General features: G+C 38.7%; 1 long non-coding RNA gene across 1 annotated transcript; it reads left to right on the top strand.

Moving 5' to 3' along the window:
- Positions 1-903: 903 nt before the first annotated feature.
- On the top strand, positions 904-16671 carry LOC121108488. The gene is made up of 7 exons (XR_005843028.2): positions 904-984; positions 1899-1943; positions 2675-2728; positions 9048-9238; positions 10513-10625; positions 12162-12302; positions 16051-16671. It is a non-coding gene; the product is annotated as an uncharacterized LOC121108488 (long non-coding RNA).
- Positions 16672-24050: the final 7379 nt, after the last annotated feature.

The following is a 24050-nucleotide window of genomic DNA, read 5'->3' as shown; positions in this document are numbered from 1 at the left end:
AGAAGGCTCCAGAAATACCTCCTTGTGGCCTTCCAATATATGAAGGGTGCATAAAAATAAAAAATCAGACTGATTTCTTAGACAGTCTAATACTGTTAGAACAAGGGCGAGTGGCTATAAACTAAAAGAGGGGAGATTTAAATTAGATCTTAAGAAAAAAATCTTTATTCAAAGGGTGGTGAGGCACTCAAACAGGCTACCCAGAGAAACTGTGGATGCCCTGTCACCAGGGACATTCAAGGCTAGTTTGGATGGGGTCCTACGCAGCCTCATCTAATAGTTAACAACTCTGTCCATGGCAGGGAGTTTGGAACTAGATAATTTTTAAGATCCCTTCCAACCTAAGGCATTATATGATCATATAATTCTATGATTTCTATAAAACAAATAAAAATTTCCTAAAGAAATAGTAACTCAGAAGCAATTATTTTAAAGGTAATGAATTCTCATTAGAATAAAATAAATTTAACTAGAAAATAAAAACTAAAAACAGAAGATATTGTTAAGACTGAGAAAGAACGTCAGTTCATTGGCTCAACTATCAAAGTAATAAGTGATCTTAGCTATATGTACAGGATATATATTTCCATCTTCAGACTGCATATCTACATCACTATTCAGAAGACTTACTTTCCCACAGTTTTTTATTGCCCAAAATTAAAGCGTCATTAAAACCTTGATTTTGAAAATCTTGATTTTGAAAATGTCATGGTTTTATGATTTTTGGTTATCAGTATTCCACATCACAACATCATGCAGTGTACTAAGAGTTAAAGAGCAAATGCTTTAGTTCCGGGTACCTGACTGGAAGAGAAGAAGAACTACGTTCCCCAAGAGCCTTTTCGAGTACTGTTATCATTCCTGTTCAAGGGAACAAATATAAGGGCGCAGGTCATCTGACTCGCCCTTCTTCTCATCTCATGCTCACTGTCGGATCGGCTCGCTACTGCTGCTCCCGACTGCACGCAAGGCTTCAGTATTAGTGTAAGGCCTTTGGCTCTCGGACAATCTTTCTCTCAATTATATTTGATTTTATTAACAATTATATTGAATTATATTGTATTATAGTGTGTTATCGTGCATTCCGATACTATATTTAGTAAATTAGTTTGTTTCTCCTCAGATCATGATCATTGCTTTTTTTTTTTTTTTTTTTTTTTTTTGGGGGGGGGGGGGGGGGGGGGGATCCTCTGTTTCTTTTTCCAGAGGTGCGGATTTTATGAAATCCCTCCTCCCGATTAGTCACGGAACTGGGCCGGACCAGTCCGTAAACCGTCGACAGAAAATTATACAATTATACATGTTCAAAAATGGGTACATGACTGAAAACCTAACCTGTGAGTGGATGAGAATTGTCCACACAAAATATACAAGAGTCTAGATGTTCAATTTTTTAGGAAACACGGGATGTAATGCTAAGTTACTGAATTTAACTGAAAGGGATTTGTCTTCAAATACTAGTAACACTGTGGGTGCTACCCTTGAAACTCAGTCAAATTCTGTGGAGATGTTAATGATTGTGTTTTTAGTTTTATACTGAGGTACTAAGAACAGAAGTTGGTAAACTATTATTACAATAACATCATTGACAATAGCATGAACATATGGGATTTATCCGTTATGCAATTTATCAGACCTATTCAGTTAATTGCAGAGGTGCCTAAGCCAAATAATGAATCACCAAATTTCATCTTTTAAATGTGTATTCACAGTGCAATTGTATTTGTATATTAAAAGTTAGTAGAATAACCAGAAGTCTGGCAGCAGTGCCCTAGGATAATAAAGAGGCTCAAGTTCTGTTATATAATAGGTAAATGTTTTTCGTGTTGAACATGATTTCAGGAAGCATCCAAAATCTATATTTATCTTCTGAAAGTGAAACCACCTTGTTCTCTTAGGCTCGTTTGAAAGCAGTTTCATTTGTTGTTGAACTACAAACAAAAGTAAGTTTCTTTCTTTATCTTTACTTTTCGTTTATTTATACCGATACCAATTTCTTAAGCTGTTTCAATTTCGTGATCTTATAGGTTTTACCAGCATTTTGAATGAATAGTGGGCTAGAATAATATGACTCATTTGCATGGTATCATTTTTATTTTCTATAGAGAGAATATGATTTCAATTCTTTTCTGAACATTAAAACAGCATAAAACTATTATGATCCTTATATTCATGTTCGATATTTACAAGATATTCTATGTGCTCTAGGGACAATTAATTATGGAAATTAGTATTTTATTTTTTTTTTAAGATATTGCAAATAAACCGATTTCAGATCCTATTTTAAGTTCTTCTTTGGCCTAACAGTTAAGTTAAAATAAGCATGGGTCTTGGACTCTGTAAATAACCATTCATAGTTTGACAAAATTAATATGCAAGAGTCAATTACTGTTATCCTTATTTACCATGTGTCACAGATAAGGTGCTTTTTTTTCAAGGTGTCATGGTTTTATGATTTTTTTATTATAAGTATTCCACATCATAACATCATGTAAAGCACTGGGAGTTAAAAAGTTGATGTTCCAGTTCTGTGTCTGTTCAGCAGTCTGAATCCAGACTGCTGATTTTCTGGGTACCTGACTCTCAGAAGAGAAGAACGACATACCCCAGAGGACTTTGCGTTCAGAGGGGTAGAAAAAACTCCTCACTAATAAGGAGACTGTCTATTTTTCAGTGCCTGTCAGTGGTGTGCGTGTGTGCTCCCCAGCCGGTTTGCCTTCAATTCAGAGTAAGGCCTTTGGTTTTGGATACTCTGTCTCTCATTTTATTTGATTTATTAGCCTCAATTCCAATTATATATTGTATTATATTGTGTTATCTTGCATTCCAATATCACATTTCGTAAACTGACTTTCCTCCTCAGATTGTTGCTGCTGTTCTGTTTTTAGGCCCATCTCCAATCTACCTACCCTTTCCCTTTTTTTCCCTTCCCTCTGCGGGTCCGCTAGCCCCAGCCCCATTAGTCACAGAATAGGGCTGAACCAGCCTGTAAACGATCAACATCCAGCCCTCATGCTCTTTCCTTCTTCCTTTCTTTCTTCCTTTCTTTCTTCCTTTCTTTCTTCCTTTCTTTCTTCCTTCCTTCCTTCCTTCCTTCCTTCCTTTCTTTCTTTCTTTCTTTCTTTCTTTCTTTCTTTCTTTCTTTCTTTCTTTCTTTCTTTCTTTCTTTCTTTCTTTCTTTCTTTCTTTCTTTCTTTCTTTCTTTCCTTCCTTCCTTCCTTCCTTCCTTCCTTCCTTCCTTCCTTCCTTCCTTCCTTCCTTCCTTCCTTCCTTCCTTCCTTCCTTCCTTCCTTCCTTCTCTCCTTCTCTCCTTCTCTTTCTCTCTTTCTTTCCTTCTCTCCTTCTCTCCTTCTCTCCTTCTCTCTTTCTCTCTTTCTTTCTTTCTTTCTTTCTTCCTTTCTTTCTTCCTTTCTTTCTTCCTTTCTTTCCTTTCTTCCTTTCTTCCTTTCTTCCTTTCTTCCTTTCCTTCTTTCCTTCTTTCCTTCTTTCCTTCTTTCCTTCTTTCCTTCTTTCCTTCTTTCTTTCTTTCTTTCTTTCTTTCTTTCTTTCTTTCTTTCTTTCTTTCTTTCTTTCTTTCTTTCTTTCTTTTTCTTTCTTTCTTCCTTTCTTTTTCTTTCTTTCTTTCTTTCCTTCTTTCTCTCTCTTTCTCTCTTTCTTTCTTTCTTTTTCTTTCTTTCTTTCTTTCTTTCTTTCTTTCTTTCTTTCTTTCTTTCTTTCTTTCTTTCTTTCTTTCTTTCTTTCTTTCCTTCTTTCTTTCTTTCCTTCTTTCTCTCTCTTTCTCTCTTTCTTTCTTTCTTTTTCTTTCTTTCTTTCTTTCTTTCTTTCTTTCTTTCTTTCTTTCTTTCTTTCTTTCTTTCTTTCTTTCTTTCTCTCTTTCTTTCTCTCTTTCTTTCTCTCTCTCTGTCTTTCTTTCTTTCTCTCTTTCTTTCTTTTTCTTTCTTTCTCTCTTTCTTTCTTTCTTTCTTTCTTTCTTTCTTTCTTTCTTTCTTTCTCTCTTTCTTTCTCTCTTTCTTTCTCTCTCTCTGTCTTTCTTTCTTTCTCTCTTTCTTTTTCTTTCTTTCTTTCTTTCTTTCTTTCTTTCTTTCTTTCTTTCTTTCTTTCTTTCTTTCTTTCTTTCTTTCTTTCTTTCTTTCTTTCTTTCTTTCTTTCTTCCTTTCTTTCTTTCTCTTTCTTTCTTTCTTTCTTTCTCTCTCTCTGTCTTTCTTTCTCTCTTTCTTTTTCTTTCTTTCTTTCTTTCTTTCTTTCTTTCTTTCTTTCTTTCTTTCTTTCTTTCTTTCTTTCTTTCTTTCTTTCTTTCTTTCTTTCTTTCTTTCTTTCTTTCTTTCTTTCTTTCTCTCTTTCCTTCTTTCTTTCCTTCTTTCTTTCCTTCTTTCCTTCTTTCCTTCTTTCTTTCCTTCTTTCCTTCTTTCTTTCTGTCTTTCTTTCTTTCTCTCTTCTCTTGGGCTGGTTGGCCTGTGGACCTGCTGCCCCCCTGTCAGAGACACAGATAGCATGCTTCATGATCATGTTTGTTGATTTAGAAATAGTAATAAAAAAAAGGGAATTGTGTGAGTTAATAAAAACACAAGAAATATTGAGAAAAACAGGTTTATATTTTGTTTTAACAAATTCTCAAAAGAAGAATGGGTCTATAACAAATCAAAATTCAGTAGTAGAAAGGACATTCTGGAAACATTTTAAATTTTTGAAATTAAGTTTTAGGGTATATGTGTCAAATTTTTGAGGGGGATTCTTCTATTTATTTGTGATCCCCCATATAAGTACATTTTATCTCACCATCATTTTTTTCATGTATAGATTATATAGTCATTACTTTTTATTTTTGTCTTTGAGATCTTGACATGCTTCTACGTTCCTGTTTAAATCTTTTTTGATTTAGTTTCTCATTTAGAAATGTTTTTGCCATTTAGTTGACTGTAGGAAATGATTTTTTCAAAATGTATCAATACCTAAACATCCAATTAAGAAGTGAAGCTATCTACCATACAGTGAATGACAGCACAGCAATGTCAATAAAGTATATTCACTAAGATTGAATCAACTTCTCTCTTAGGATATGCAGGCCATGTCTGAAAAACTGTAAAGAATACTGCAAAAATGTACCTTCTATAATGGTTAAACAGGTTGCAACAAATTATTCTTCTATGCAAATGATTAAAACACTTTTCCTGTTACTGCATAAAAATGATACCAAATTCACATTTTTACAAAAATATTTTATAAAAAAACAGAGCAAGTATACAACAGCTATTTGTACAAGTACAGATCTGGGTACAGTAAAGCATGGAGATGTACCAATTAACAAATTGTAATAAAGTTTTTTGGGTTTTTTTTTTTTTTTGTTTTTGTTTTTGTTTTTGTTTTTTCTTTCATTCGGGTAAACAGCAAAACAGTATCAGGAAGCCTGAGATCTATCAGAGGAGATTTAAGGTTCTGGGGAGACACAGCAGAGTCTTCTTCAGTCCTTCTAGTAACACAGAAGGACAGGAAAAGAAACAGGCAACAGCAGGTCATCAGTGTTGGTCTCCAATACTGATGATTCTGTAAGGGCTTATGGAACTGTGAGACTGCTAAGTAATTTTTAAGCAATGGAGTCTAAAATGAAATAGAAAATCAGTAAATGTGCTTTCATATTTTCCTTCTATTTTTTCTCAAAGTGTTGCTCTGTGCAGTTTTTCTACAAATTCCTTCGTGGCATAAGCCTACCACTCAAATAACTATTGTTTAGAAAAAAGGCTGACTATGTTTTTAAACTCTAAATATACTTGTTGCCAATGCTATTTCATGTTATATTTGTATCATTATATTTTATTATATCAATATCTATATTTACATAACCAATATATATTATATTAACAATCTATGTTAGAACACATTACATTACACTATATTTTTTAAATTAACAGACTAAAATTGGCTTAATGTGATTGAATCTGATTCTAATCCCCTATATATTTGTGACAGTTAGATGAGTTATTTTTCATCCAAAATAAATTAAAATGACCATTAAAATCTATAATTATACATCTTGCACCAGTCTTAATCATCTAGGTGAAAAATAATAATAATAATAAAAGGTTAAGCTTAAGCACATCAGTGTGACTTCCTGTATAATATTTTCTCAACCAATCCACAGAAACAAACATCTGATTGAAGACAGTGATGAAAAAAAAAACAGCTTCCAACACTTCAGTGTGCAATTGTAGCCACTTTTCATACAGATCACTTCTGTGTTACCTTTGATCTTGTCCCATTACAATAGATTTTATAATTGATACAAGTAAAAAAGAACTAGAGTGGCCAAAACACAAAAGTTAAATTCTGAATAATGACCAAGTTTGTGAATACTGACACCAGTTTGTAAATATAAAATGGCAGAATTTATCAAATAAATGACTCTTTAGGAAAGGGTCTTTGATTTCTGGATAGGGACAGGAAATGCTTAATCTGATTTGGTTCATTCTGAAGATGTGTGTTGTCTGTTTGTTTGTTTGTTTTTAACAAAAGCAAAAGAACAAATAAAAAACATCTGTTACTAATACAAATGTGATAGTTTGCTTGCCCAGGAAAGAAGTTGGCTATGTAATGACATGAAATGCAGACATTAAGAACGTCTCCATTAGAGACATTTATATTCTGATTTTTAATAAGAGTGAAATATGTAAATTTTTGAAATAAATGAATAGATTTGGTAAAAGTGATTGTCAAATGCGATATGTTACAATAGTTACCAGCAAAAACTTCTGCCCTCTCTACCTTTCAGTGAAAAAAATGTCATTTTTACATATATGAGTCCTTTACTTACGGCTTTCTATTTTGGTGTTTTTTCAACCTTTTGCTGTGGAATCTTTTTACAAACCACATGGAATTAATGACAAAAGACTGCATACATTTCTCTGGGCATTAAAGTGATGTTTACACAATTTGTAAATTAAAAAAAAAAAAAAAAAAAAAAATCTGCCCTCCTGTTTCCCTTTCAAGAAGGAAAGCCATAAACTGGTAAAGCTATTTTCTGTAAGAACGTGAACATGACAAGAGCCTATATTTGAAAGAAATAGTTGGCTTTTTCTCAAATGCAAATTTTACAAGCTCAGCTGGTTATACGGTTGCATATATTGTTTTTCATCATCTGAAATTGTTATCTGAAAAGTACCGTTTGCAGAATAGTTATTTTCCTTTACTGCAACCACAGCAGAAAAGAAAAAAGAATAGGTAGATATTTTGAGCTTCTTGCTCAAGAAAACAAGAAAGGAAGCAAGTCTGAGAAATGTAATTGCAACGGAAGACTGATATTTAGGAATGTTTGAAAACAGGACTGGCTTCATTAAGTGCTTATCTTCATCCTGAAATCCTAAATACTTCCATAAATACATCTTCAGCAAAAAGCAAGTCTCTCTGAGTGAAAGGAAGAAATTGGAATTTATTTCGAGTGGGCATCTACCTCAAATTAGTGGGTGTCTATGTAGAATCATAGAATCACAGAATGGCTTGGGTTGGAAGGGACTTTAAAGATGATCTAATTCCAACTCTACCACCATGGGAAGGGCTGACAAACAGTAAAACAGGCACCAAATCAGGCTGCCCAGGGTCCTGTCCAACCCACCCTCAAATACTTCTAGAACTAGTCTGGTCAACCTGCTCATTTCTTTTTGAGTAAAAAATTTCCTCCTGACATCTAATCTAAATCTCCCCAGTTTTAGTTTAAAACCATGCCCTCTCATCCTTTATCAGACCATGTAAAAAGTCTGTCTCCTTCCAAATCACAATCTCATTTTAAGTATTGGAAGGTCACAGTGAGGATGAGGAAGCCCATCTCCCTCAGCTTCTCCACACTGGAGAGGTTTCCAGCTCTCTGATATAGGTATCAACAATCAAAATTTAGATCCAGACTTAGCTTTCAGCTGCTAAAATTTAATATGATGTAAATGACTATTTCCAAATTGTTCAAAATTAGTCAGACTTCAGCAAGTTGTTTTGATAGACTAATTGGAAATTTTCCATCATCTTGGTGCATAGCACACCTAAGAGGGCTCATTGTCTCTATCTAATAAATAGTTATTGAAAGCAGAATAGGTGAAAGGTAAAAAAAATCTAGAACAATTTTGCAATAATATAGAAGATGCTTACATTTACCTTATTTCAGTTAAAGTAAGGCACAGTATTTTCTTGAGTAAATAGGAGAATTAGAGTGCTACTTTTACAGTGGTCAGTGCTGAAACGGCATAGTTATGTTCCCCCTCTCTCTCCTTATAGACTGTTAATGTGGATTGTTCCCTGAAGTATGGAGATCAATAACAGAATTCTTTATTGGACAAGTATTAAAAACAAACAAACAAACAAAAACCTTTGGAGATTTAGAAACAATATTTTTGAAGCAGTGTGTTCACCTTTGTGTCACTGTGTCACTGTCTAAGGCCTGAGACCTCTGAAGTCTCTCCTACAAAAAAAGAATGTGACTCTAACTCCATAACTACACTTTCTACGAAACTCTGCCACCCTAGTGTAACCAGTATATTTTGCTGTGTTAAAATAACTATGGCATATGTGAAAATCAAAAGCAAGTGATTAAGAACTGTACACCTGTACACCTCAGCAACAATATAGAGCCATAAATCTTTCTATCTTACAATATTTGTATCTTTAAAGGAAGCCTAATGTAGAGGCTGGATTTTCCAAAAAAAGAAAACTGTATTCTACTTGATTCTGTGTCATTCTCCTTCTTAGTCTAGTTTAGCATAAACATCAGTGAGTTGCCAAGCCAGCCAAAAGCATAATCACTAGAGGAAATTATGAACTGGTCTGAGTGCTTGCTATTGAGATAAATCATTGAACTGTTTCAGCAAGACACTATTCTCAAGGGCAATGAGAGTGAAGGGGAAAAGGAACAAGAAGAAGGAAGGGGAAGAAGAAGGGGAAAGGAAGGAGAATGAAAGGGAAAGGAAAGGGGAAGAGGAATAAAAGGCAAGGGAATGAAAGATTTTCCTTCTTGCTAACTACAATATCACGTTCCATTTGTCTATCCTGGTGGCTGCCTTCTGTATTTGCAGGGAATGGTGGCAGTTACTCTTGAGCCAACCCACAGCTCCTCAGCCACTTTCTTGAGAGCTCTCCAGTCCTGGTGAATCACTATGGTCCCTTGGAGTCTGCCTGGCTAAGGGAGCCCCCTGTATGCTATTATCCCCTGCTCCGCTGCATCAGAGCTGGTAACCATCTAGGGAAATATGAAAACAAGGACTGAGTAAGTATAGAGCTATAAACTTGCACCAATTAGCTTGTATGAGACCCACTAAGTCACACTAGTAGAGATTCATCAGAGATTCATCAGTAAATACTGTACAATGCAAAATTTCCTGTTCTTTATCATTATTAAAGAAATCAAATGTAAACCTTACCTCTATTTTCATCCCCCATCAGTTTTTGAACCTATAAAACCTCCTATCATTCATGGAAGTGTTTTTCTTTTCAGGTTATTTGTTGCTTCCAGGTCCTGTTCATTGTAGGGCTGATTCTTTCTACTAAAGTCAGTTCTACTTTGGCTCCAACAAGAAGAAGAACTGAATCAATTTGTTGCTTATGCCAGCTATGCAATGCTAAAAATTTACTGTCCTAATAGCACATATTTATTTTGTGTCTTCCTATAATCTTTTTCATAAATCCTGCCAGGCAGCCAAAATGTCATCAGAATGTATGCCAGAGGTCATTTTCTTTAGAGGATTTCCCTAAGCATTCCTGCCTCAGGGAGCTAGCACCCTTGTGTCTTGTATTTCACAGTCAAAGAAGATTTGGTTAAGGGGATCCAAATACCAATATCTGTCTGTATTGTGAATGCTACTGTTGAATAATCTGCTAAATATCTTAGGTGTGCCAAATAGATGTGGGTGAAAAATTAATCATGTACAAATAACTGAAGAAGATGATGATTTAGCAATTATTTATCTGGATAGAAAGTCCTAAAAACCCAAACCAGATGTAATTGTGTCAGTCGTTTACAGGCCGGTTTGGCCCGGTTCCATGACTAATGGGACAGGGGAACCCAAGGACCCATGTGCCTGGAAAGGGATGAAGGGGGTGTATGAATCCTTCTTTGTTTTCTGGCTCAAAGCTTGCTGCCTGAGGTATTTCTTGTGATAAGACTCTAGGAGGTGGGAGGTGGGTGCTGCTGTGTGGCAATCAACATCACTGGCTGGACGATTTACATTTGAAAGTATTTCTTTGGAGCTGTTTGCCTTCTGCCCAAGAGTTAAGGGAGTGCTCAGGGCTGTTTACTGGCAGAAGATCTGTCCTGTGACCAAATTACTCCTGTTTGCTGTGGGAGACTGGGGGATGATACCATCGTGTCTTGTGAAGACAAGATACTAGTTGGCATCTCCATACTCCCTCTTATCTGCTGGCAAGGCCAGGGAGATGGGAACAAAAGGAGTTCCTGCTGAGATCCAAAAGCCAGAAACGGTCACTCCAAAAGGCTGACTCAACCACTTTGCACTTATAAATAAGTTTGTGCTGCTATTGCAGTCATCATCGTTGTCATCGCGTTGGTCACTGTCCTCATCAACGGAACAATGCCCAACGGCCCACCTCTACTGAAGAGCAATGACTGAACCATGAACCACATTGGACCCATGGTGGTGACTATCTCCCTCTTGCCTCCTATAGAGACTTCTTGCTCCTATTTCCTGTCTTTTCTGCTGCCCCTCTTCCCTCCTCCATCACCCTAATTTGTACCTATAAAGACTCCTTGCTTCTATTTCCTATCTTTTCTATTGCTCGCCTTCCCTTCCCCATTACCCCAATCCGTAATAGTGTCCGTCCTCCCCTTCTTCATCTCCCTTATTAAGATCTGTAATAAACTTCTTAATCTCACGCCAGGTATACATATATCAAAGAACCTCCTCTCCCTCCTATAAATTGGAGCGAGACAGGGGGAAAAGAGGAAGGGTTAGGGAGAAAGGCCTAAAAACAAAACAGTGGCAGTGATCTGAGGAGAAAAGTTAATTTACTAAATATGACAGAAGAATGCAAGATAAATGTTGTGGTTTTGTGATTTTTGTTGTCAGTATTCCACATCAGAACATCATGCAGAACAGTGGGAGTTAAAGAGTTATTGTTCTGGTTCCATGCTACCACCTTTTGGGGCACTTTGGGTTCCCCTGGGGGAGAGAAGGGGCGACATACCCGGAGGAGTTGGCGAGAAGAGGACTTGAGGTGGAGCTCAGGACTGGACACCAGCCGCTCTGTGCCTCTGGCCAGCTCTGCTCATTTCAAAGAAGGGCACGTGTTTCTCTTGCACTTTGGGTACTCTTCTCTCTCATTTTGATTGATTTTGATAGATTTAGTAAATTACTGTTCTTACTCAGATTGTTGCCGATGTGTTCCTTTTGTTAAACCCATCTACTGGCTCTCTGCCCTTCCCACTCCCCTCCTGGAGAGTGCAGCCCACGGCGTGCCCTGCTATGATGCTGGGGCCAGCTGGATCGCGCTGCCAATTGCTGGTATCTCCCCCCCCTCTTCCCCCCCCTTTTTTTTTCCCTTTCCTTCACACTTTCGTCTTTTTTTTTTTTTTTTTTTTTTTTCTGGGCCCCCCTTCTCACAGTCTCAGATAACTCCATGACAATAAAACAATATAATTCAATATAGTTGGAGTTGAGGCTAATAATAAAATGGGAGAGAGAGTGTCCAAAAACTGAGGGCCTGACCCTAATGCTGAAGGTGAGACAGCTAGGGAGCACACACACTGCCAAGACAAGAAGCAGCAGAAGAGGGCAGGCTCGTGACTTATCAACAATTTTATCTTTTCCTCTGAACAGAAAGCAGAACAACACAAAGTCCTCTGGGGTATGTAGTATGTAGTTCTTCTCTTCTGAAAACCAGGTACCCAGAACTATCCACAATCCATGGAACTGGAGCATGAACTCTTTAACTCCTAATGCACTACATGACGTTATGATGTGGAATACTGATGACCAAAGTCATAAAACCATGACAAACTGGAAGTTTATAGAATCATGAAATTATAGGATGATTTGGTTTGGAGGGGGTATTGAAGGTTACCTAGTTCCAACACCCTGCTGTGGATGAGATGAGATTTTCTGTGAGACAGTGAAAAATGCTATATACAACTCCAGGTTGCTGATGTTGGTTGCTCTTCTTTCCTTATCCACTAGTTCTGAAGCTTCCAGCAAATTTGCCAGGAGTGATCTGCCCTCACTGAAGACATGTTGGCTTCACCAATCATTTCTGTGTTCTTCATATGCCTCAGTACATCTTCCAGAGGTAGCTACTCCATGATCTTGTCAGGTACAGAGGTAAGAGTGAATGGCCTCTTCCCCAGATCTTGATTTTTTTCCCCTTTTAAAAAGTGGGGGTTATGTTTCTCCTTCTACGTTACCTGGAAACTTCATCAGAATGCCATGGACTTCTTATAGTGGCTTAGCCACCTAACAGGTCTGTTCTGTCAGGATGCGTGACTTCATCTCAACAGGTCCCATGGATTTCTTCACCTTCAGTTTGCTTGGATGGTCTTGAACTTGGGTTTTTCCTGCAGTGAGCAGTTTTTCATTTTCAGTGTTCCTGCCTTTACCTTCTGCAAATTGAACAGTGTAGCTACAGCACTTGCTATAGCTAAAAAAAAAATAAATAAATAATTCTTCACATTCTGAATAAACAATTCTCACATTTCCTTCTGGAGAAGGCTCACATTTTCCTTAGACTTCCTTTTACCACTGATATACCTATGGAAACTTTTCTTGTTGCCCTTAACATTCCTGCCCAGATTTAGTTCCATCAAGACCCTAGCTTTCCTAATCTGATTCGTGATAGCTCAGATAAATTATTGCTGTTTCTCTTAGGCTGTGCTTGCTTCCACCCTCTGTAGTTTTTGTCTTTGTGTTTTTGTTTGTTCAGGAACACCTTGTTCATCCATGTTGGCCTCCTGGCATTTTTGCCTGCCTTCCTTTTACTTGGGATGCATCACTCATTTACACAGAGGCACTTCTGTTGTGTCCCTGATTAAGCTACCTTACTAACTGGAGTGGCTAGTATTCAGTTGTACTGCTCTTCTCCTGATTACCTCTGACCTTTCTCCAGGCTCTGGACATCTATTGCTGGCACTGATATCAAATTAATAAGATGGAGGATGGATTGAAGTTCCCCTCCTCCTCAGAGCTTTAGTTTTAAATCTTTTTCACCAGTTTGGTGAGCTCATAGCAAAAGATGTTTTTCCTCTCCATTGACAAATGGGCCTATCAGTAAATCAAGGTTCTCAGAGGGAGTCTCATGGTCTAAGCAGCTGGAACTGTGGCTATGAAATCAGTCCTGTAATCATCTTGGTTTGCAGATTCAACTAGCCTTTTCAAAACTCTTCCCTTTGACCAGGACATTGGATGAAAAAACTACCTCTGATCCAGAGTTCCCTACCACTGCTCACATTGCTCTGTAGCTGTATTTAATATTCCTAAGACTGATCTGACTGTATTTACTATCTGATTCTTACAAGTTTTATACAGAAAGATAGTCTTATGAGAGTACACATTAATAGTGTTATATAAATTTCTAAACCAACACATTAAGTCAGCACCTATGTGAACAAATTTCTAAAACATATACTAGTTTTCCCATGAAATAATACAGTTATACCAGGTCATATATAAAATACATTATTCAGACATTTGTTCAAGGTCACATTTAGCGGTATCAGTGGCTAAACACGTGACATCAGTGTATCTGTAAACTGTGTGGCAAAAACCAATGGAATATTGAGTGCATAAATTTGCATGTGTGCCAGTTAACAGTATCATGGATTGAGTATCAATTCTTCAGTGTAGAGAAAGTAATATTTTTTAATCCTGTCCTACTCCTGAGGCAAAATATAAATTAAAATGTAGAATACTTCTCTTCTTGAGATATTTCAGTATTTGTAATTGTACTCTTGATCTGGTCAATATGTCTCTTAACAAAAGCATGCATTGACAGAAATTTTCCATTCAGTGCACTGTAGAATAATATAGTGCAGCAGCAGGCATTTTCCCCCTCTTGTACCTACGGAAATAAAAGAAAGCAGAAAGCAACTAAAGAAACGTATGTCAAAATCCTTCTCCTTTTTCACCCTACTTATTCTTAAGAAGTGTGTGGTCAGTACTCTTGAAAGAATTATAGCATTGTCAAGGTTGGAAAAGACCCACAGGATCACCCAGTCCAACCATTTATTCGCACTTCACCAATGGTTCTCGCTAAACCATGTCCCTCAACACAACATCCAAATGTTCTTTGAACACCACCAGGCTCGGTGACTCCACCACCTCTCTAGGCAGCCCATTCCAGTGCCTGACCACCCTTTCAGAGAAGTAGTATTTCCTAATATCCAGCCTGAATCTTCCCTGGTGCAGCTTGAAGCCATTCCCTCTAGTCCTCTCACTAGTCACACAAGAGAAGAGGCTGACCCCCAGCTCAATAGAACCTCCTTTCAGGTAGTTATAGAGAGCAGTAAGGTCTCCCGTGAGCCTCCTCTTCTGCAAACTGAACAATCCCAGCTCCTTCAGCCGCTCCTCATAAGGCCTGTGCTCCAGACCCCTTACTAGCTTTGTTGCCCTCCTCTGGACACGCTCCAGGGCCTCAATGTCTTTCTTACAGTGAGGGGCCCAAAACTGGACACAGTACTCAAGGTGCGGCCTCACCAGTGCTGAGTACAGGGGGACAATTACTTCCCTGTTCCTGCTGACCACACTATTTCTGATACAAGCCAGGATGCCATTGGCCTTCGTGGCCACCTGGGCACACTGCTGGCTCATGTTCAGTCTAGCGTCAATCAACACCCCCAGGTCCTTTTCCTCTACACAGTCTTCCAGCCACTCTGCCCCAAGCCTGTAGCGTTGCCTGGGGTTGTTGTGGCCAAAGTGCAGGACCCGGCATTTGGTCTTGTTGAATCCCATTCCACTGACTTCAGCCCAGCTATCCAGCCTATCCAGATCCCTCTGTAGGGCCTCGTGACCCTCAGGCAAATTGACACTTCCAGCCAGCTTGGTGTCATCTGCAAACTCACTGAGGGTGCACTCACTGCCCTCATCCAGGTTATCAATAAAGATATTAAACAGGACAGGCCCCAGCACCGACCCCTGGGGAACACCACTCACGACCAGCCGCCAGCTGGATTTAACTCCATTCACCACCACTCTCTGGGCCTGGCCCCCCAACCAGTTCCTTACCCAGCCAAGAGTGTACCTGTCCAAGCCACGAACTGCCAGCTTCTGCAGGAGAATACTGTGGGAGACTGTGTCAAAGGCTTTGCTGAAGACTAGGCAGACACAACAACAGCCTTTTACCTCATCCACCAGCCGGGTCACTAGATCATAGAAGGAGATCAATTCAGTCAAGCAGGACCTGCCTTTTGTGAACCCATGCTGGCTAGGCCTGATCCCCTGGTTGTTCCACACATGCCGCATGATCTCCCTCAAGACAATTTGCTCCACAACCTTCCCTGGCACCAAGGTCAGGCTAACAGGCCTGTAGTTTCCCGGATCCTCCTTATAATTCTTCATGTAGATGGGAGTCATGTTGGCAAATCTCCAGTCTCCTGGGACCTCACCAATCAACAGGGAGCGCCGACAGATGATGGAAAGCGGCTCGGCTATCACCTCTGCCAGTTTCCTCAGCACTCTTGGGTGAATCTCATTCTGTCCCATGGACTCGTGGCAGTCCAGTTGGAGTAGCAGGTCTCTGACTGTTTCCTCCTGAATCATGGGGGGTTTAGTCTGCTCCCCAGCTGAGACTGCCAGGTCAGAGAGTGGAGAAACCTGAGGATAACTGGTCTGACTTTTAAAGACAGACGTAAAGAAGGCATTCAGAACGTCTGCTTTTTCCTTATCCTCACTGGTCACATTCCCAGCCTCATCCAGTAAGGAATGGAGATTCTCCCTGGTCCTCCTCTTACTGTTGATATATTTGTAAATGAGTTTCTTGTGCCTTTTTACCCCAGCAGCCAGGTTGAGTTCAAGCTGGGCTTTTGCCTTTCTGATTTTCTCCGTGCACATCTTAACAACTTCCTTGTATTCTTTCCAGGTTGCTTGTCCCTTCTTCCACAGGAGATAGATTCTCTTTTTGTCCTGGAGCCTCAAGAATAGTTCCCTATTCATCCATGCCAGTCTTCTTCCACGCCGGCTCGTTTTGCGGCTCAAGGGGACAGCCTGCTCCTGCACCTTTAAGGCTTCCTCCTTGAAGAGCAACCAGCCATCTTGGGCCCCTTTACTCTCTAAGATTGAATGCTAGAGAGTACATTCAGTACCTGGGGCCAGGGGAGCTCCGGCAAAGTTTAATTTTTGTGGTTCTAAGAAGCTGAAATATTCCTGTGAAAGGATTGTCAGTTCTTGTAGAAAAGTAGAGGTTATTCTTCTAGTTCTGAACCACTGTTTCCTTAAAAAAGGAGAATGTACAGGATATTATTGTACACTGTACTCTAAAGGTGCATAGATGGTAGAAAAGTTTCCTTCTAAATTTATTGGAAAGTTCTGTGTATTAATTTCACTAATGCTTTGCACATGGTCTGAGCTAATTTGTCACCTTTCTCTGTTCATCCTACAGCTACTAAAAATGTCTATGAACAAGATCACTAGACATGGGGACTTCAGTTGTGCTGTTTTTTCATCCTTCATTTGTACTTTACATTTAGTCCAACTATTGCAGGAAAAAAAATCACAGAAGTTAAAAATCATACTAGAATTAATGCATTTACAAGTAAGACTGGAGCAAACAGTACCACCTTAAATTAGGTTAACAGAATTCAGATATCTTTAACATAAATGAATTGAAATATTTCACACAATTCCAAAGTTTAAGAGTGGATAATAAAACTAAGAGCAATAACCAACATGAGCTTAGAAAGAACAAATCAAAGTATATATTTTTCAGTAGATTTTCAAATCTAAAGAGTGAAAAGTATGTGTGGACTTAGGGGAAATTTAATAGCATCTCTCTCAATTCATTCATAGATAAATAAATTTAAATGGGCTAGTGTAGCTTCCTTATTATATGGTCCAAAAATATCTGGGTAGCTGCCAAGAGAGGAGTAGTAGCTAATATTATATCAAGGTCATTGGGAAGGACCATGTGTCAGTGTTGAGAAAATAACTTTACTTAAAAAATAAACTAGTTACATTTCATTGATTAAAAATAATTCTGTTGCAAAGAGTGCTATTTAAATATCACTTCTTGCTGTTAGTTTTACTGAGGAACTGATTTAAAGAAAGGGATTTAAGTGCAAACTAAAATCCTATGATTAAGCCATCAGAGACTGTGTCTCACTGTGGAAAATCAAATTATCTTAGATGTACTGAAGCAATTTTACATGTAATAGAAATCATGGAATTTCTAATTTTGGGGGAAAAAGCTATCACAGAGTGGTTTTGTAGTGAATGGCAATAATATGTTTTAATTAAAACCAAATCCAAGTAGTATAGTGAAGTTGTCTCCTTGTGAATACAGGGGCAGCCATGTGACACAAGTTCTGATTAAAAAGGAACATTAGTAGTCAATATTGTTTATTTTTAGCATATGATCTTAATTATCCACATAATACAATAGAGTATACAATAAGCTAATCAGAGAAATTCTCCTTTCTCATTCAGTTAAATATTTCACTTTAATATCTCACTTTAATACAGGACTACTGATACAAAGAAAGAGACATGGTTAACATAAGGATGTCATAAAAGCACATAAAATATATATTAAAGCCATGGTAGCTCAATTGAATTAACAGTTGTTTCAGATTTTTTGATTATTTTTTCTCTTTTAGTTGTGGGTAACATTTAATTGTACTTCATATATTGAAGTCACAGTGGGAAAATGTTATGAAAAATAAGTTAATGTAGGTTACTGTTATTCTGAATTTGTTTTTCCTTCACATGTATGTCCCTTTGGGTCCTACAGAAGCATCTTGAAATAGGTGATTCTGCATACACCCATTCAATATCCACACAGGGAGTTAGTAACTACAGAATGTTTGCTCGAGACAGTTTCATGTCTGCCAGTGCACAAAGCTGGTATATAAAGCACAGTGTTGTTTCAGTTACACTAAGCTGTGACTTATTCAACTCAGGCAGTACTCAGCATGGGCTCCTGCCAAGACTCTGCAGTCGCAGGTTTCCTCCCATTTTGGCTGATTAATTTGCTTTGAAGTTGCCACTAGGAAGCCCTTCAAACAACAGGACTAATGTATTTACCCTTTTTATACTGAGAATTACAATCTATATTTAAAAAGTTAACATGGAAGATGTATACATATCATCAGGGAAAAACCTTTGAGTTGTCCCATAGGATCATGTGAGGGCTCATCAGAGAAGGTAAAGTTGCCAATACCCCATCCAAAATGTTCTTGCATATTTCTAGTGATAACTGCACCTGCTGCTTCCCTAAAGTGCCTGTATACCAGTTTGTGCAGCATGGGGAATTATCAGGATGAGCTGTAGATCTGTGTACAGTTGCAGGGCTGTGATCTCACTGCAGTCATGGAGACCTCGTGGGATAGCTCACATGACTGGAATGCTGTCATGGAGGGTTACGTCTTTTTTAGGGAAGATGGGCTGAAGAAGCAAGGTGGAGGAGTTAGCCTTTATGTGAGAGAGCAGTTAGAATGTATTGAGCTCTACCTGGGGGAGGGTGTCATGTTTTTTTGATTCTGATTATTGGTATTCCACATCATAACATCATATAGTGCATTGGGAGTTAAAGAGTTAATGTGCCATTTCCATGGATCATGGATAGTTCTGGGTACCTGGTTCTCAGAAGAGAAGACCTACATGCCCCAGAGGACTTTCTGTTGTTCTATTTTCTGTTTTCCATATAGTGGGAAAGATAAAAACTTATTGCAGATCACAAGACATGTCCTTTTCCCCTTTTTGCTTGTCTTGGCAGTGTGTGCACTCTCTAACTCTCGCCTTCAGAATTAGGGTAAAGCCTTCAGGTTTTGGATACCCTCTCTCTCATTTTATTTGATTTCTTAGCTTCAATTCTAATTATATTGTATCATATTGTGTTATCTTGCATTCTGATATTATATTTAGTAAATCAGCTTTCCTCCTCAGATTGTTGCTGCTGTTTTGTTTTTAGGCTCACCTCCCTAGTCTTTCCCCTTTTCCCTCTTCTCCTTTTCCTGTGGTGTGGGTCCTTGGGTCCCCCTGCCCTATTACTCACAGAACCAGGCTGAACCAGCCCATAAACCACTGACAGAGGGTGAAGAATGTGCAGAGAAATAAGAAGCGAGCTTGTATGGGTGACACTCTTGTGGGGGTGTATTACAGGTCATCAGATCAAGAGGATGAAATCAGTGTGGCCTTTCACTAGCGACTGGAAGTAGCCTTACAATTCCAGGCACTGGTTCTCATGGTGGACTTTAATAATCCATACTTCTGTTGGATAAGCAACGTGGCCAGGCATACGTGGTCCAAACATTTCCTGTAATGTGTTGAAGATAATTTTCTGACGCAGATGGTGGAGGATCCAGCAAGGCAGGGCATGCTTCTGGACCTTGTTCTTATTAACAGGAATGGACTTGTTAGGGATGTGAAGGTTGGGGGCATCTTGGGATATAGCGATCATGAGATGGTGGAGTTCAAGATCTTGAGCAGAAATAAGATCTTGAGCAGAAGTAAGGCAAAAAGTACGATTGCTGCCCTGGGCTTTCAGAGAGGCAACTTCAACTTTTTCTGGGCCTAATTGGAGGTATCTTGTGGACTAGTGTGTTAGAAGGTAAAGGGGCCTGCGTGAGCTGAGCAGCATTTAAACAGCACTTCTTCCAAGCTCAGGTTCAGTGTATCCCTAAGAGTAGGAAATCAGGGAAAGAAGGCAGGAAACCTCCAGGGATGAGCAAGGAGCTTATCGATAAGATCGAAGGGAAGAAGAAGATCTACAAAATGTGAAAAAAAGGCTTGTTCTCTTGGGAGGAGTATAGGAGCGTTGTGAGGGCCTGCAGGGATGTGACAAGGAAGGCTAAAGCCCACCTGGAGTTGAAGCTGGCAAAGAAGAGAAAGGATAACAAGAGGGTTTTTTAAGAAAAAATATGTCAACAGTAAAAGGAAGTCTAGGAATAATGCAGGTACCCTGCTTAATGAGGGGGGTGCCCTGGTAACAAGGGATGCAGAGAAGGCACAGATAGTGAACACTTTCTTTGCTTGGGTCTTCACTTCAAAGACTCCCCCCTGGGACTCCTGAGAGAGAGAGTTTGAGAAATGAAGAGCTTCCTTCTGGTTGAGGAGGGGGTGCACAAATGTGCGCAAACCCATGGTCCCTGATGGGATGCATCCATGTGTGCTGAGGGACACGGTGGAGGTGATTGCAGAATCACTCTCTATCATCTTTGACAGGTCTTGGAGAACAGGAGAGATGCTTGAAGACTGGAGGATAGCCGATGTCACTCCAGTCTGCAAAAAGGGCAAGAAGGAGTATGTGGGAAAATACAGGCTACAGTCATCTCTGTCCCTGGAAAGGTGATGGAACAGTTTGTTCTGGTTGCCATCTGCAAGCAATTGGAAGAGAAGAAGGTTCTTAGCAGTAGTCAGCATGGATTCACCAAGGCGAAGTCATGCTCAACCAACCTGGTAGCCTTCTATGATGGCATCACTGGCTGGGTAGATGTGGGGAGAGCAGTGGATGCCATCTACCTTGACTTCAGCAAGGCTTTTGATACCGTCTTCCACACCCTGATAACAAAGCTGAGAAAACGTGGGACAGATGAGTGGACAGTGAGGTGGGTTGAGAACTGGCTGACTGGCAGATCTCAGAGGGCTGTGGTCAGTGGCATGGAGTCCTGTTAGAGATCTGTGACTAGCGGTGTTCCTCAGGGGTTGGTGCTGTGTCTGGTCTTGTTCAGTATCTTAATTGACAACCTTGATGAGAGGGTAGTTTCCACCCTCAGTAATCATGCCAATGATACAAAGCTGGGAGGAGTGGCTGACATGCCAGACAGTTGTGTTGCCATTCAGCAGGACCTGGGCCGGCTGAAGAGCTGGACGGCAATAAACCAGATGAGGTTTAACAAAAGCAAGTGTAGAGTCTTGCACCTGGGAAGGAATACTTGAATGTATCACTACAGTTTGGTGCATGACCTGCTGCAGAGGAGCTCGGTGGAGGAGGACCTGGGAGTCCTGGTGGATGACAGGTTGGTCATGGGCCAGTAGTGTGCCCTGGTGGCCAAGAAGGCCAGTGGCACCCTGTATTAAAAAGAGCATGACCAGCAGGTGGAGTGAACTGATCCTCCCTCTCTACTCTGCCCTGGTCAGGCCTCACCTGGAGCACTGTATCCAGTTCTGGGCTCCCATGTACAAAAAAAAGACAGGGATCTCCGGGAAAGAATCCAGTGGAGGGCCACAGAGATGATAAAGGGCCTGGAGCATCTCCTCAACTCCACCCACACTGTGTCAACACCTCCGCATCTTAGGAGCATCCTAACTACCCAGAGGCTCTTACTGCAGTGTTTTGCTGCAGTTTTACCTTTCTGTGAAGTGTCTCTCGGCGTGAACCTCTGTTATGAAGCTGATCCACATATAGTTCATTAAATATGTACGCTTTTCATAGGTGATTAATTTATCAATGAAAAATTTACTTTTAGAAGGTTTTATCATTACAGCTAATTGGTCAAAAAGCCCTTCTGATGTGTTTTTAACTACTTAAAATGACTTGAGAATGAGAATGAAAGTTTAAGTATTCTTGCAGATATTTACATTTTGTGTTCTTTTAAAAATTATATTTTATACAATAAAATTTATAAAATACTCTGTATTTTATACAGAGTGAATCAGTCATTCTGTTAGTATACTGATCTCATGTACTGTATTTTAAAGAATTATGGTCCATATTATATAAAAGATGAAAAATATAAATTTCTTTGAGAAAAAGATCACGAATGAGTTCCAGCGGAATGCATCCTCATCTTGGTGCAATACTGCAAAAATTTCAACTTACACTCAAGAGGAGGAAAATCCACAGAAAATAGATTCAGAATTATGTGCATTTTGTTTCAATTTACAGTTGTATTTAGAATGGTGTGCCCAATATGAATTAAATCCTATATTCTGTGTGAAATATAGAAATATTTTTCAGAAGTTTGTATTGTTACATTCAGTGATTTTGCTGATTTATAATAAATTGTTTTATAATAAACATTTAAAGGAGGTATCTCTAGTAATCTATTTTTAATTGGGAAACTATTTTTTCTCATTTCTCAAATTAGTATATAGACTCATAAAATCCTTAGCATTGGAAGGGACATCTGAGGGCCATATAATCCAATTCCCCTGCAATGAACAGGGATACAACAGCTAGATCAGGTTGCCCAGGACCTTATCTAGCCTCCCCTTGAAAGTCTCCAGGGATGGGGCATCCACCACAACACTGAGTGACCTGTTCCAGTGCCTCACCACCCTCTCTATAAAAGATTTTTTCCTTATATCTAAACTAAATCTACCTTCACTGAGCTTGAAGCAATTTCCCCTTGTTCTGTCACCACAGACCCAGCTAAAGAGTCTGTCCACTTTCCTGTAGCTCCCCTTTAGATACTGAAAGGCCACTGTCAGATCACCTCACAGCCTTCTCTTCTCCAGGCTGAACAGTCCCGCCTCTCTCAGCCTGTCCTCATAGGAGAGTGTTCTATTCCATAGATCATTAATTATGCCAGAGGATTAACAGTATGTTTTAAAGGTAAAAACAGAAATAGTGTTACACGACATTCAAAATGTTTGAGTTCCAGAATTCTCAGTGCTTATTCGGAAGAGAAGACCAGTTAGCTCACCTCCTTGAATTCTTATAATAAGAAACAAAAAATTGCTTCCAACAAGGCGGCCCATCTTCTTTCCTCTCAGTACTATACATAAAGAAATTTCTTGGTAAAGATGAGATTTTGTTGTATTTATTTATTTATTTATTTTGCATTTCTACTCAGCAAGTTAATCACTGGTTACAATAGATGAAGAAAATATGCTTCTTAATATATATGGTCAAATATTTCAAAGATAAAACTAGAGAATTTTTGATCAGTTACAGGCACTCATACTGAAATTGTGATTCTAGGCTTACATATATGGAGGACAGTTGACCCTAGTTGGAATTCAAAGCTTACATACATTCTTTTGAGGGCCTTTCCTTGTTTCTTTTCAACAACTGAGGTAATTTGTGACAAACTGCAATCTGGAATTACAAATTAATGTAATTCCCGTAATTTGGTGATTAACACTGAAATCAGGTATTTAATCAATGCTTTAATTATCCCTGGAAATCTACCACAGAAACAAGTCCAAGTTAATTAACCATTCAGGTTGGTTTTTTTGTGTGTGTTTTTTTTTTTTTTTCCTGTTATTTTTGTTGCTGTTGTTGTTTTGTTTGTTTGTTTGTTTTTGGTTTTGTTTTTGTTTTTCCTTTACTCTAATTGCAGTCCTCTATATCCAGACTGAAATTAGAGTGTGTTAGGAAAGTATGTGTTAAGAGACTTCACAGAAATACATGTACCTCAAAACGTCTAAGATGTTTTGAGACATATCCCAGTGATTAAATAAAGAGACCTGATATTGCAGGCTCACTAAACGTAATCTATACTCACAATGGATTTCTTTATGTCCCTGAAGAACTGTTCTGTTCTGAATTTCTGAAAGCCTCATACTACAGAAATCATTGGTTAAGTCTTCAGCTAATTCTGTTTCCAAAGGAAACCACAGAGTATAGAGTGCAAGCTTATTTCTGTGAAAGTGGTATTCATCTGATGGCAAATTTTGTTTTTAAATACAGAAGGATATCAGAAATAATTAGATTTCCTAACAGTTTTGAAAACTGCTGAGCATAATAATGTGTGGTATAAACAACAGGTTTGCACACAAACTTTCACAAGAAATTTAATTATTTATCTCACTCTGTTATCTTTTTAGAAATCTGGATATGTGAACTTATAAAATGAATTGTCATTATCATGTAAATTTATGAACAATTCATAAACACATTTTTTTTTTTCTTTCCAGACAACTTTTGACCTGTTTCGATATGATTTTTTGTAGGGATAACTCATCTATTTTGTTTTCAAT

Source organism: Gallus gallus, chromosome Z (genome assembly GCF_016699485.2).
Source record: "Gallus gallus isolate bGalGal1 chromosome Z, bGalGal1.mat.broiler.GRCg7b, whole genome shotgun sequence".
NCBI classification, from domain to species: Eukaryota; Metazoa; Chordata; class Aves; order Galliformes; family Phasianidae; genus Gallus; species Gallus gallus.
Note: the sequence above shows the minus strand (reverse complement) of the source record. Positions and strands in the feature narration are given on the sequence as shown.